Below are 10141 nucleotides of genomic sequence, written 5' to 3'. Positions count from 1 at the left end.
TAACCCGGTGTACGAGACAGCAAAAGAGACACTGATGTATAGAACAGTCTTATGGACTCTGTGGGAGAGGGAGAGGGTGGGAAGATTTGGGAGAATGGCAATGAAACATGTAAAATATCATGTAGGAAACGAGTTGCCAGTCCAGGTTCGATGCAGGATGCTGGATGCTTGGGGCTGGTGCACTGGGACGGCCCAGAGGGATGGTATGGGGAGGGAGGAGAGAGGAGGGTTCAGGATGGGGAACACATGTATACCTGTGGCGGATTCATTTTGATATTTGGCAAAACTAATACAATTATGTAAAGTTTAAAAATAAAATAAAATTAGAAAAAAAAAAAAAAAAAGAAAGGAAGGCTTTGGCATGTTCCTTAGGGTTTTGAAGGCCCATTAAGTTGCTTTATCTCAAAGTGTTCCCGAGAAGAAGCACCCACTCACCCATTCCCAGCATAACAGGTCAAAGCAGGTCATAATACGTCATGGTCTCTGGCCTTCACTCACCACCTCTTTTTCATCTTACCTGAACTGTATGTTCTGACATTTTTCTCTCTGTCCTGAGGCAACTTAGCAATAAAATGTTTTCACTTTTCATCTTTTGATCAGCATTTGAATCTTTCACTAAGTGAAAATCTATTTTAGTTTAGTGACATGAACCTAAAAACAGAGCAAGTGTTTGTAGCAAGCTGTTTAAATAAGTCTTACTTAATTCTACAGAATAGCTGTGAGGGTTTTACTTCCTTGGCCCCAGCAACAATAATAGAAAAGAAAGTATAGACGACAGGCAATTGGCCACATTTCTCTCTTGCATTTTTATACTGAAAGTGATCCTTTACACTGACTCTGTAAATGTTACTCATCTATTCGCACCCCTTCTTCAACAACGGATGTCTCCCTCTCTCTCCTGGAAACCTACCTTGCAGTTGGCTCCTCTGCCCTTCTCAGGGGGACTGTGGCATAGACACCTGGGAGCCCCTGTCCGTGGCTACACGGTTAGAGGCCAGGTCAACAAATGGCGGAGGAAGGGGTGAGTGAGGTCACACAGGATGCCTTATGATCCCTGTTGGCAGGTGTCATCCTGGCAGAGAGGTGGGGGACCAGCCAGACTCGATGGCATTGTTGCCACCAAAATCTTGGTTTCCTCTGCCCACTGGAGCCAAATAAAATTTGCAGAGACAGAGTTTGGGGCAAACAGAAAGATGGCTTTAACCCTTAAGCCGCAGAATGGAGAATACAATAGGTTCCTGCCTCAGGGAGCCTGTCTCCCCTCCATTGGGAATCCAGGGGATCAAACAGTCGGGGCTCACAGTCAGGCCTTGGAGATATGGGACAAAAGGTGTAGGGGTCCTGAATTCTCTCTTTTTGCACTGTTTGGAATCAGTCACTAGGCCAGTGTCAGATAGCTAGGTATTTGGGTCTGGCAGTTGGTCCTGGTGCTTGGGTCCATTGTCCTTTGGGGATTTCCTGGTGACTTTCTTCCTGTAATACAAAAGGGGGAAAGCAAACCACTAGGTGTGGCTTCCAAAGAGAGTGCACCATAAAGTTAAGCATCAGCATGAGGTTAAAATAGAGAAAAGAGAGGTACCAAACTACAAGGGGAGGTGTATGATGCCATAAAATTAAGAATCAGGACGTGTCTAGAGTAAGTTAAAGAATCATAGATGCACAGTGAGGCTCCTGCAGAGTTAGAGGGCAATAGGTACAGATGTAGTTTGCATAATAGGTTAGTCTTCTGAAAAGAAGAAACTTAGTTATCAATGCAGACTGTTGATTGTTACCAAATTAATGCTCAAAATCCTCCAAGCTAGGCTTCAACAGTACATGAACTGAAAGCTTCCATATGTACAAGCTAGATTTAGAAAAGTCAGAGGAAACAGAGATCAAATTGCTAACATCTGTTGGACCATAGAAAAAGCAAGACATTTCTAGAAAACATCTACTTCTGCTTCATTGACTATGCTCAAGCCTTTGACTGTGTGGATCACAATAAACTGTGGAAAATTCTGAAGGAGATGGACCACCTGACCTGCCTCCTGCAAAACCTGTATACAGCTCAAGAAGCAACACTTAGAACCAGATATGGAAAAACAGATTGGTTCCAACTGGGAAATTAGTAAGTCAAGGCTGTATATTGTCACCCTGCGTATTTAACTTCTGTGCAGTGTTCATCATGTGAAATACCAGACTGGATGAAACACAAGCTGGATCACGATTGCTGGGAGAAACATCAATAACCTCAGATTGCAGATGATACCACCCTTATGGCAGAAAGTGAAGAGGAAAAAAAGAGCCTCTTGATGAAGGTGAAAGCAGAGAGTGGAAAAAGCTGACTTAAAACTTGACATTTCAAAAACTAAGATCATAGCCTATGATACCATCACTTCATGGCAAATAGATGGGGAAACAGTGGAAACAGTGGCAGACTTTATTTTTTAGGCTCCAAAATCACTGCAGATGGTGATTGCAGCCATGAAATTAAAAGACACTTGCTCCTCATAAGAAAAGCTATGACCAACCTAGACAGCTTATTAAAAAGCAAAGACATTACTTTGCCAACAAAGCTCCATCTAGTCAAAGCTATGATTTTTCCAGTAGTCATGTATGGATGTGACAGTTGGACTATAAAGAAAGCTGAGCACTGAAGGATTGATGCCATTGAACTGTGGTGTTGGAGAAGACTCTTGCGAGTCCCTTAGACTGCAAGGAGATCCAAGCAGTCCATCCTAAAGGAAATCAGTCGTGAATATTCATTGGAAAGACTGATGCTGAAGCTGAAACACCAATATTTTAGCTACCGGATGGGAAGAAATAACTCATTTGAAAAGGCCCTGATGCTGGAAAAGATTGAAGGTGGGAGGAGAAGGGGATGACAGAGGATGAGATGGTTGGATGGCATCACTGACTTGATGGGCATGAGTTTGAGTAACCTCCGGGAGTTGTTGATGGACAGGGAGGCCTGGCATGCTGCAGTCCTTGGGGTTGCAAAGAGTCAGATAAGACTGGGCAACTGAACTGAACTGTAGCCTATGAGATCTTAGTTCCCTGACCAGGGATGAACCCATGCCCCTTGCATTGGCAGCTGGAGTTTTAACCACTGGTCCACCAGGGAAGTCCCTGCTTTTAGTTTTTGTAGCTGCACTAGACGGGGGCAAGAGGTAGAGATGGTTTGGGTCTCACCCCTGAGTAAGCATGAGAAATGAGACCCAGGACCTAGGTGGAAAGGCTGCCTTGGACCAGAGCATGAGCCCATTTGGTTCATGAGTCACATGGGAAAGCCATCATCTTCCCAGTGCTGAAATGACACTAGCATTCCTCCCATGCAGGCATCCAACATGACACCCAGAAATGTTATGGCAGTAAAACATCAACAGATACAAGAATACAACTTAAAATTAAGTAAAAATTAAAAACTGAAATCCCAACAAAGAATATGATAAAAATTTAACATAAACAGTACCACGAAACCACACTTAATGGCAGATAAATGTTCCATGATAATAAAACAAACTAAAAATTAAGGATAAAAGGGATACAAGATATTTGACGTGTAAGACTGAGTCCCAAATACAACCTTCGAGATGAAAAAGAGTTGGCAGCATGGGCATTTCTGTGAAAAAAGAAATATAAAGTTGAGTAAAATGTTGACAGCTGTTATCATTTTTTTCCTCCATTAAACACACACAGGTTTGTGTCTTTTGAGCTGCTAATTTTAGGCTTAAGGCATGATTTTAAGCTACTGCTGTATTGATTTCCTGTTGCCGCTGTAGCAAATTGCCACAAGCTACATGGCTTAAAGGAACACATACTTGTTATTGTGGTTCTGAGGATCCAAAGTCCTAAATGGGTCTCACTGGCTTCAAATCACGGTGTCAGCAGGATGCTGTTCCTTCTTAAGGCTTCCTTCCTTCTCACGCTTAGAAGCTGCCTGCCCTCCTTGGCCTATGGCCTCTCCACATCAGTGTGAGCCGGGGCTGGTTTAGCCTCTCAGTGTGCATCTCTGACACTGGTCTGCATCCCGCCTCCACGTCTAAAGCTCCTTGTAATGAGATGGCATTGGGCACAGCCAGATACTCCACATCATTTCCCTATATTAAGGCTGAATGCTTAGGTACCCTAATTTACCTGTGCTGTAATTCTCACTTGTCATGTGTCTGCCCTTTCAGGCTACTGAAACAGAAACACCATAGGCCAGGTGGCTCTTTTTTTGCACTTTGTTTTTTAACTGAAGGATGATTGCTTTACAGAATTTCGTGGTTTTCTGTCATAGAAAAACAAGAATCATCCGTGGGTTCACCCATGTCCCCTCCCTCTCGAACTTCATACCATCTCCTTCCCCATCCCACCTTTTTAGCTGGTCTCAGAGCCCCTGTTTGAGTTCCCTGAGTCACACAGCAAATTCCTGCTGGCTATCTATTTTACATGTGGTATTGTAATAGGTGGCTTAGTAACAACAGACCCTTACTTCTCAGTTTTGGAGGCTGGGAGCTCCACGATCAAGACAGAGCAGGTGGCTGGTAGAGGGTGGTCTCCCTGTGTCCTCAGAGGGCACAAGCGGTGAGCCATCTCTCTGGGGTCTCTTTCATAAAGGCCCTCATTCCACCCAGGAGGGTCCCACCCTCATGACCAAATCACCTCCCAAAGGCCCTGTCTCCTAACAACATCCCCTTGGTGACCTCAGCTTGCACTGACGGAAGAATTAGTGCAAAGACCAGAGAGCTGCTTATACATACAGCGTGCACAAACAAGCCTTTTGGTTTAACTAGCAAACCCTCTGAAGAAACTGCAAGCAGGCTGAGGTCAGCATGCTCGCCCCACTCCCTGCGGTCTCTGTGTTCTGTGCTGTGTTGTCTTCATTGAATTGTGCTTTCCACAGGACTTGTTTTTCCGTAGCATCTAGTTGCATCATGTCATGTACACACAGAGAGACATGCTTTGTCCATGTCAACTCTGTCATTCAGTTGATGACAATTTGTGAAGCAATGTCTCATCTCAATGCCCAGCACTTACAGGAATAGGACAATTCATGCCTATAGAGATCTTATAGCCCAAAAGGGAATCAGAAGTGTATCCACGTGCGCACAAGGCAGGTATAAGAAGCAGAAACCAAATGGAAGTGAGGGCTACAGGGGACAGAGGAGGGGGGTTTCCTCCTGGAGCGGGGGCGGGGGCTTTCCTATGGGACTGGTGTGCTGGTAATTCTGGACCCCTGGGGTGCATGTTTGAGGGGAGACATGGGGCAGGACAGGGTGCCCTGGGCTAGGAAGCAGGAAGGACAGCAAACAGAGAGGCTGGGGTAGGTCAGGCCCCCAAGGAACAGGGGGTCACACCCCGGGGAGCACAGAGCACCCCACCACGATTCCCCGATGTTTCACGTGGGGAGCTCAGAGAGCATCCTCAGGGATTTCTGAATTCGCTTGGGATCAGACACCACACAACAATCTCAATGACCAGTGGGCAAGATTCTTTAATTTTGAACAAAATTTATTCTCGTTTAAATTTTAGACGGTGTGTTGAAGGGCTCAGTTTCTGACTCCGCATTGGTCCCGACCGTGTGTTTGCCTTCTTTTACTACCTCCTGCAGCATGGTACTCGGGGCCCGAAACAGGTGCCAATCTGTCTCATGTTGCCAGGGCACGAGATCGGAATACAGACACCCATATTCCAACGGCAGCTTTGAGGATTTCTTACTCTTTGAGTAAATCCTAAAAAGAGAAGGAAGAGGGAAAAACGTGTCAGCAGGAAAGTGGCATCTCGAGAAGGCCAGCTGTGTCCCCTCTGAGCGAGGCCCTGGGGCTTTCTGTGCTGAGATGCGGACACGGCCTCGTGACAACAAGATGTGAGTCCAGGACCCCGTGGACCAGTTTGCAGACAGACGCTGACCGTGCCCAGGCTCTGGTGGACCCTCACGTTTCCAGAACCAGAGGCTGAGGGACTGGGGTGTGAGGACCCCGGTTGTGTGCGGGGTCAGCTCCACCACGAGGGCAAAGACCGGGAAGCTCTGCTACATCCACCTTCCTGCCAGGAGTCAGAAGCGCCCAACCGGGGTCTATTTTCACCGTTTAGTTTTCCAACTCATGGAGTCAGTCAAGTAGTGGAGCTGAGATAGGAGGAAATGATGCAGCTGAAAGTGTAAGAACTGTTTAAAGAGAACTTACTCTCAAAGGAACTTACAGCTGACAGTGACAATGGCTCAGAAAAAAAAGGTTTGTATCATCGTCTCTACTAACGCAGAACACTCTCAGAGCTGGGGCGAGTCAGCCCCTCTCCTCCTCCCTTTGTGGTTTCCTCCCGACCAGCCGCCTTCCCGTCTTCCTCACACGCCTTTTTCTCTTTTGGCCACAAGGCACCTCTGCTCCCTCTCTAGTTCCCCCTCCAGGGATTGAAGCTGGGCCCCGGACACTGAGAGGCCACATTCCTTACACCCCTGTCCTCTCTCCCTGCCACTGTGCTAAGAGTTGGGTTACAGTCATAAACAACACTGATCAGACAAGGCCTTTTCAACTTGATTTTGACATCTAATCAGTTGTCTCAGGTCTCAGTCTCCGCATCCTCTCCCCCCCCTCCCTCCCTCCTTCCTCCCTACATATTTTCATCCTATTTCCGGAAATATCAAGGGTAAGATGAAAATCAGACAGCTGATCCTGCACACTGCTTTGGATGTGCTGCCTCCCAGCTGTGGATCGAGGGTCGCATAGTCAGCGACGTGTCCTGGAGGACCTTCCTGCTGAGGAGACTCAGCACGGAGCATCCCAAAGGGAACTCCCGAAGCCCAGGCTCGGCCTGACTCTCCTCTGGACTTCTCTGGTGCCCAGAGCCACAAACCTTCAGATAGAAAGATTTATAAAGCGACATTCTGTGCTTCTGTCATGGGACAAAATCAAATTTCTTGCTTTTATGAAAAGAAAAAAAAGGAGAGTCACTTAACAGAGGCATCTTCGGTTTCCTCCTCATGAAACCAATGAGGAGACGGGATCAGAAGCTTTGACTCGCTAGAGTGGCTTAGAAACAGCCAGGAATTTTGCAGGGTGGTTCTCAGACCCTCTCGCTACTGAGGACTCAGCACTGGCTTCTGAGAAGCATTAAATATGGTGGGTTTAGTCTGACCACGTGTAGATGGGGATAGCAGGACAGAAGGAGGTAGAAACAGGAGAGAGCCCACGGCCCCCTCCGGGGCTGCCACGAGCTCACCTGACCCAGCAGACAGGACTAGGAAGAGGAGCACGAGGAGCAGGTGATGGAGCCTCATGCTGGTGTCCCAAGCTCTGCGGCTGATGCTGGAGAAGAGGCTGCGCTTGCCGCTTTATAAAGGTCCCAGGTTCCTGGAGGAATTCCGTGCAGACTGTGGATTTGGTTATTAGGAACTGGTTAACTGAGCCTCTTCCCTGTGTGTCATGGGAGTGGCCTTTATAGCACAAAGCAGGGGCACTTGTATGCTAATGAGGCTTTGGAAACCCCAGAAAAAGCTTTCCTGCTGCCCTTTTAACCACAAACTTCTCCCTGGTAGTCAGTTCAGCTGATGGGCCGGGGTGTGGCAAGGGTCACAGACTTTCCTGTTTCATCTGGCAGGGGCAAAGACTTCTTGCTGAACCTTTGCTTACCCGCTACCCAGCCCCACCCTCACCCTTCCAGGGCTTTGAAACTGCCCACTGTTTTCCTGTGCAGAAGGAAATGGCACCCCACACCAGTACTCTTGCCTGGAAAATGCCATGGATGGAGGAGCCTTGTGGGCTACAGTTCATGGGGTGTCAGAGAGTCAGACATGACTGGGAGACTTCACTTTCTTTATTTCTATAATTCCTTTTGGGCTTGAAGAAGCACAAGCTGGAATCAAGATTGCAGGGAAAAATATCAATAACCTCAAATATGCAGATGACACCACCCTTATGGCAGAAAGTGAAGAGGAACAAAAAAGCCTCTATATGAAAGTGAAAGAAGAGAGTGAAAAAGTTGGCTTAAAACTCAACATTCAGAAAACTAAGATCATGGCATCTGGTCCCATCCCTTCATGGAAGATAGATGGGGAAACAGTGGAAACTGTGTCAGATTTTATTTTTGGGGGCTCCAAAATCACTGCAGATGGTGATTGCAGCTGTGAAATTAAAAGACACTTATTCCTTGAAAGGAAAGTTATGACCAACCTAGATAGCATTTGAAAAGCAGAGATATTACTTTGCCAACAAAGGTCTGTCTAGTCAAGGCTATGGTTCTTCCAGTGGTCATGTATGGATGTGAGAGTTGGACTGTGAAGAAAGCTGAGTGCCAAAGAACTGATGCTTTTGAACCGTGGTGTTGGACAAGACTCTTGAGAGTCCCTCGGACTGCAAGAACATCCAACCAGTCCATTCTAAAGGAGATCACCCCTGGGTGTTCTTTGGAAGGACTGATGCTGAGGCTGGAACTCCAATATTTGGCCATGTCATGAGAAGAGTTGACTCATTGGAAAAGACCCTCATCCTGGGAGGGATTGGGGGTAGGAGGAGAACGGGACGACAGAGGATGAAATGCCTGGATGGCATCACCGACTCGATACACATGAGTTTGAGTGAACTCTGGCAGTTGGTGATGGACAGGGAGGCCTGGCATGCTGCAATTCATGGGGTCGCAAAGAGTCGGACACCACTGAGCGACTGAACTGAACTGAACTGATAGTTCCTTTTGGAGAAGGAAATGGCAACCCGCTCCAATGTTCTTGCCAGGTGAGTCCCATGGACTGAGGGGCCTGGTGGGCTGCAGTCTACAGGGTTGCAAAGAGTCGAACACAATTAAGCAACTAGCACATACACTGTTTCCATGAAAGGCTGTTTCAGGCCCAAATAGGGACTAACTCGTTCAGAGGCAGTTTCACTCCCTGGGCAAGACTTGCTGACTCCCAGCATCTGCAGAGACAGCCACGCTCTTTCTGGCCCCTGGAGCACTGAGGGAAGAGACCCAGTGGTCCCGACCTGCTCCCCACGCCAGCTAGCCCGTTATGGGATGGCAGCAACAGTTGCCGCCAAAATCTTGGTTTTCTTTGCCCACCAGAGCTGAATAAAAATTGTGGAGACAGAGTTTGGAGGAAACAGAAAGATGGCTTTAATCATTAAGCTGGCAGAAGGGAGAACACGATAGGTTCCTGCCTCAAGGAGCCTGTCTCTCCTCCATCAGGAATCCAGGGGCTCACAGTTGGGGCTCACAGTCATGCCTTGGAGATACGGGACAAAAGGTGTAGGGGTCCTGAATTCTCTCTTTTGCACTGTTGGGAAACAGTCAACAGGCCAGTGTCAGGTAGCTAGGTATTTGGGTCTGGCAGTTAGTCCTGGTGCTTGGGTCCATTGTCCTTTGGGGATTTCCTGGTGACTTTCTTCCTGTAATACAAAAGGGGGAAAGCAGACCACTATGGGGTGGCTTCCAAAGAGAGTGCACCATAAAGTTAAGCATCAACATGAGGTAACATAGAGCAAAGGAAGGGAAAAACACACTACAAGGGGAGGTTTATGATGCAATAAAGTTAAGTATCAGGATGTGGCTAGAATAAGTTAAAGGATAATAGATGCAGAATGTGGCTCTTGCAGAAATGGAGGGCCATAGGTGTCAGGTGTAGTTCACATAATAGGTTAGTCTTCTACATAGAAGAAACTTGGTTATCAATACAGACTGTAGGTTAGGAACAGTTAAAGTGGAGAAAGACACAAAAGGGAAAAAAGAAAGAAAGAGGGGGAAAAAAAACTTTTCTTAACTCTCTGCAACACAATCACACACCAGTCTCATGAAATCTCAGTGGGACATGTGATGGGAAGATGGGTGCTCCATTTCCTTCAATCAGAGACAGAGTGGGAGGATGACGCTGCCACTGAACGCATGTCCCCAGCCTAGTATCACGAAGCAGGCCCAGCAGTGGGGACCCCTTCACTGGGTAGAGGGGGACCTCCATCACTAAGTAACATCCCTCACTTAGTAACATCCGTCCATCTCAGTGTTGGAGAGACACTGACCTGGCTTTTCAGAAACACTAAATCTCAGGATGGAACTTGCCACGCGGCTCTGAGTAGAACACCAAGCCCTTTAGAAATGTGGCTACCCAGGAGGACCCCATCCTGAAGGAGCCCCCGGAGCTTCAGTCCTGTTCAGGTCCCCCGCTGTGGCTCAGAGTCTCGCATCTGAGGCTCGG

The 10141-nt window shown here is 47.3% G+C and overlaps 1 long non-coding RNA gene across 1 annotated transcript; it reads right to left on the bottom strand.

Moving 5' to 3' along the window:
* Window positions 1–5434: 5434 nt before the first annotated feature.
* LOC139180190 (uncharacterized) lies at window positions 5435–7582 on the bottom strand. The gene is made up of 2 exons (XR_011564499.1): window positions 7183–7582; window positions 5435–5696 (listed from the first exon to the last, which is right to left on the bottom strand). It is a non-coding gene; the product is annotated as an uncharacterized lncRNA (long non-coding RNA).
* Between the last annotated feature and the right edge of the window lie 2559 nt (window positions 7583–10141).

The sequence above is a fragment of the Bos indicus genome, chromosome 27, assembly GCF_029378745.1.
Source record: "Bos indicus isolate NIAB-ARS_2022 breed Sahiwal x Tharparkar chromosome 27, NIAB-ARS_B.indTharparkar_mat_pri_1.0, whole genome shotgun sequence".
In the NCBI taxonomy this organism is placed as follows: Eukaryota; Metazoa; Chordata; class Mammalia; order Artiodactyla; family Bovidae; genus Bos; species Bos indicus.
The sequence above is the reverse complement of the archived record's forward strand: the minus strand, read 5'-3'. Positions and strand labels throughout refer to the sequence as shown.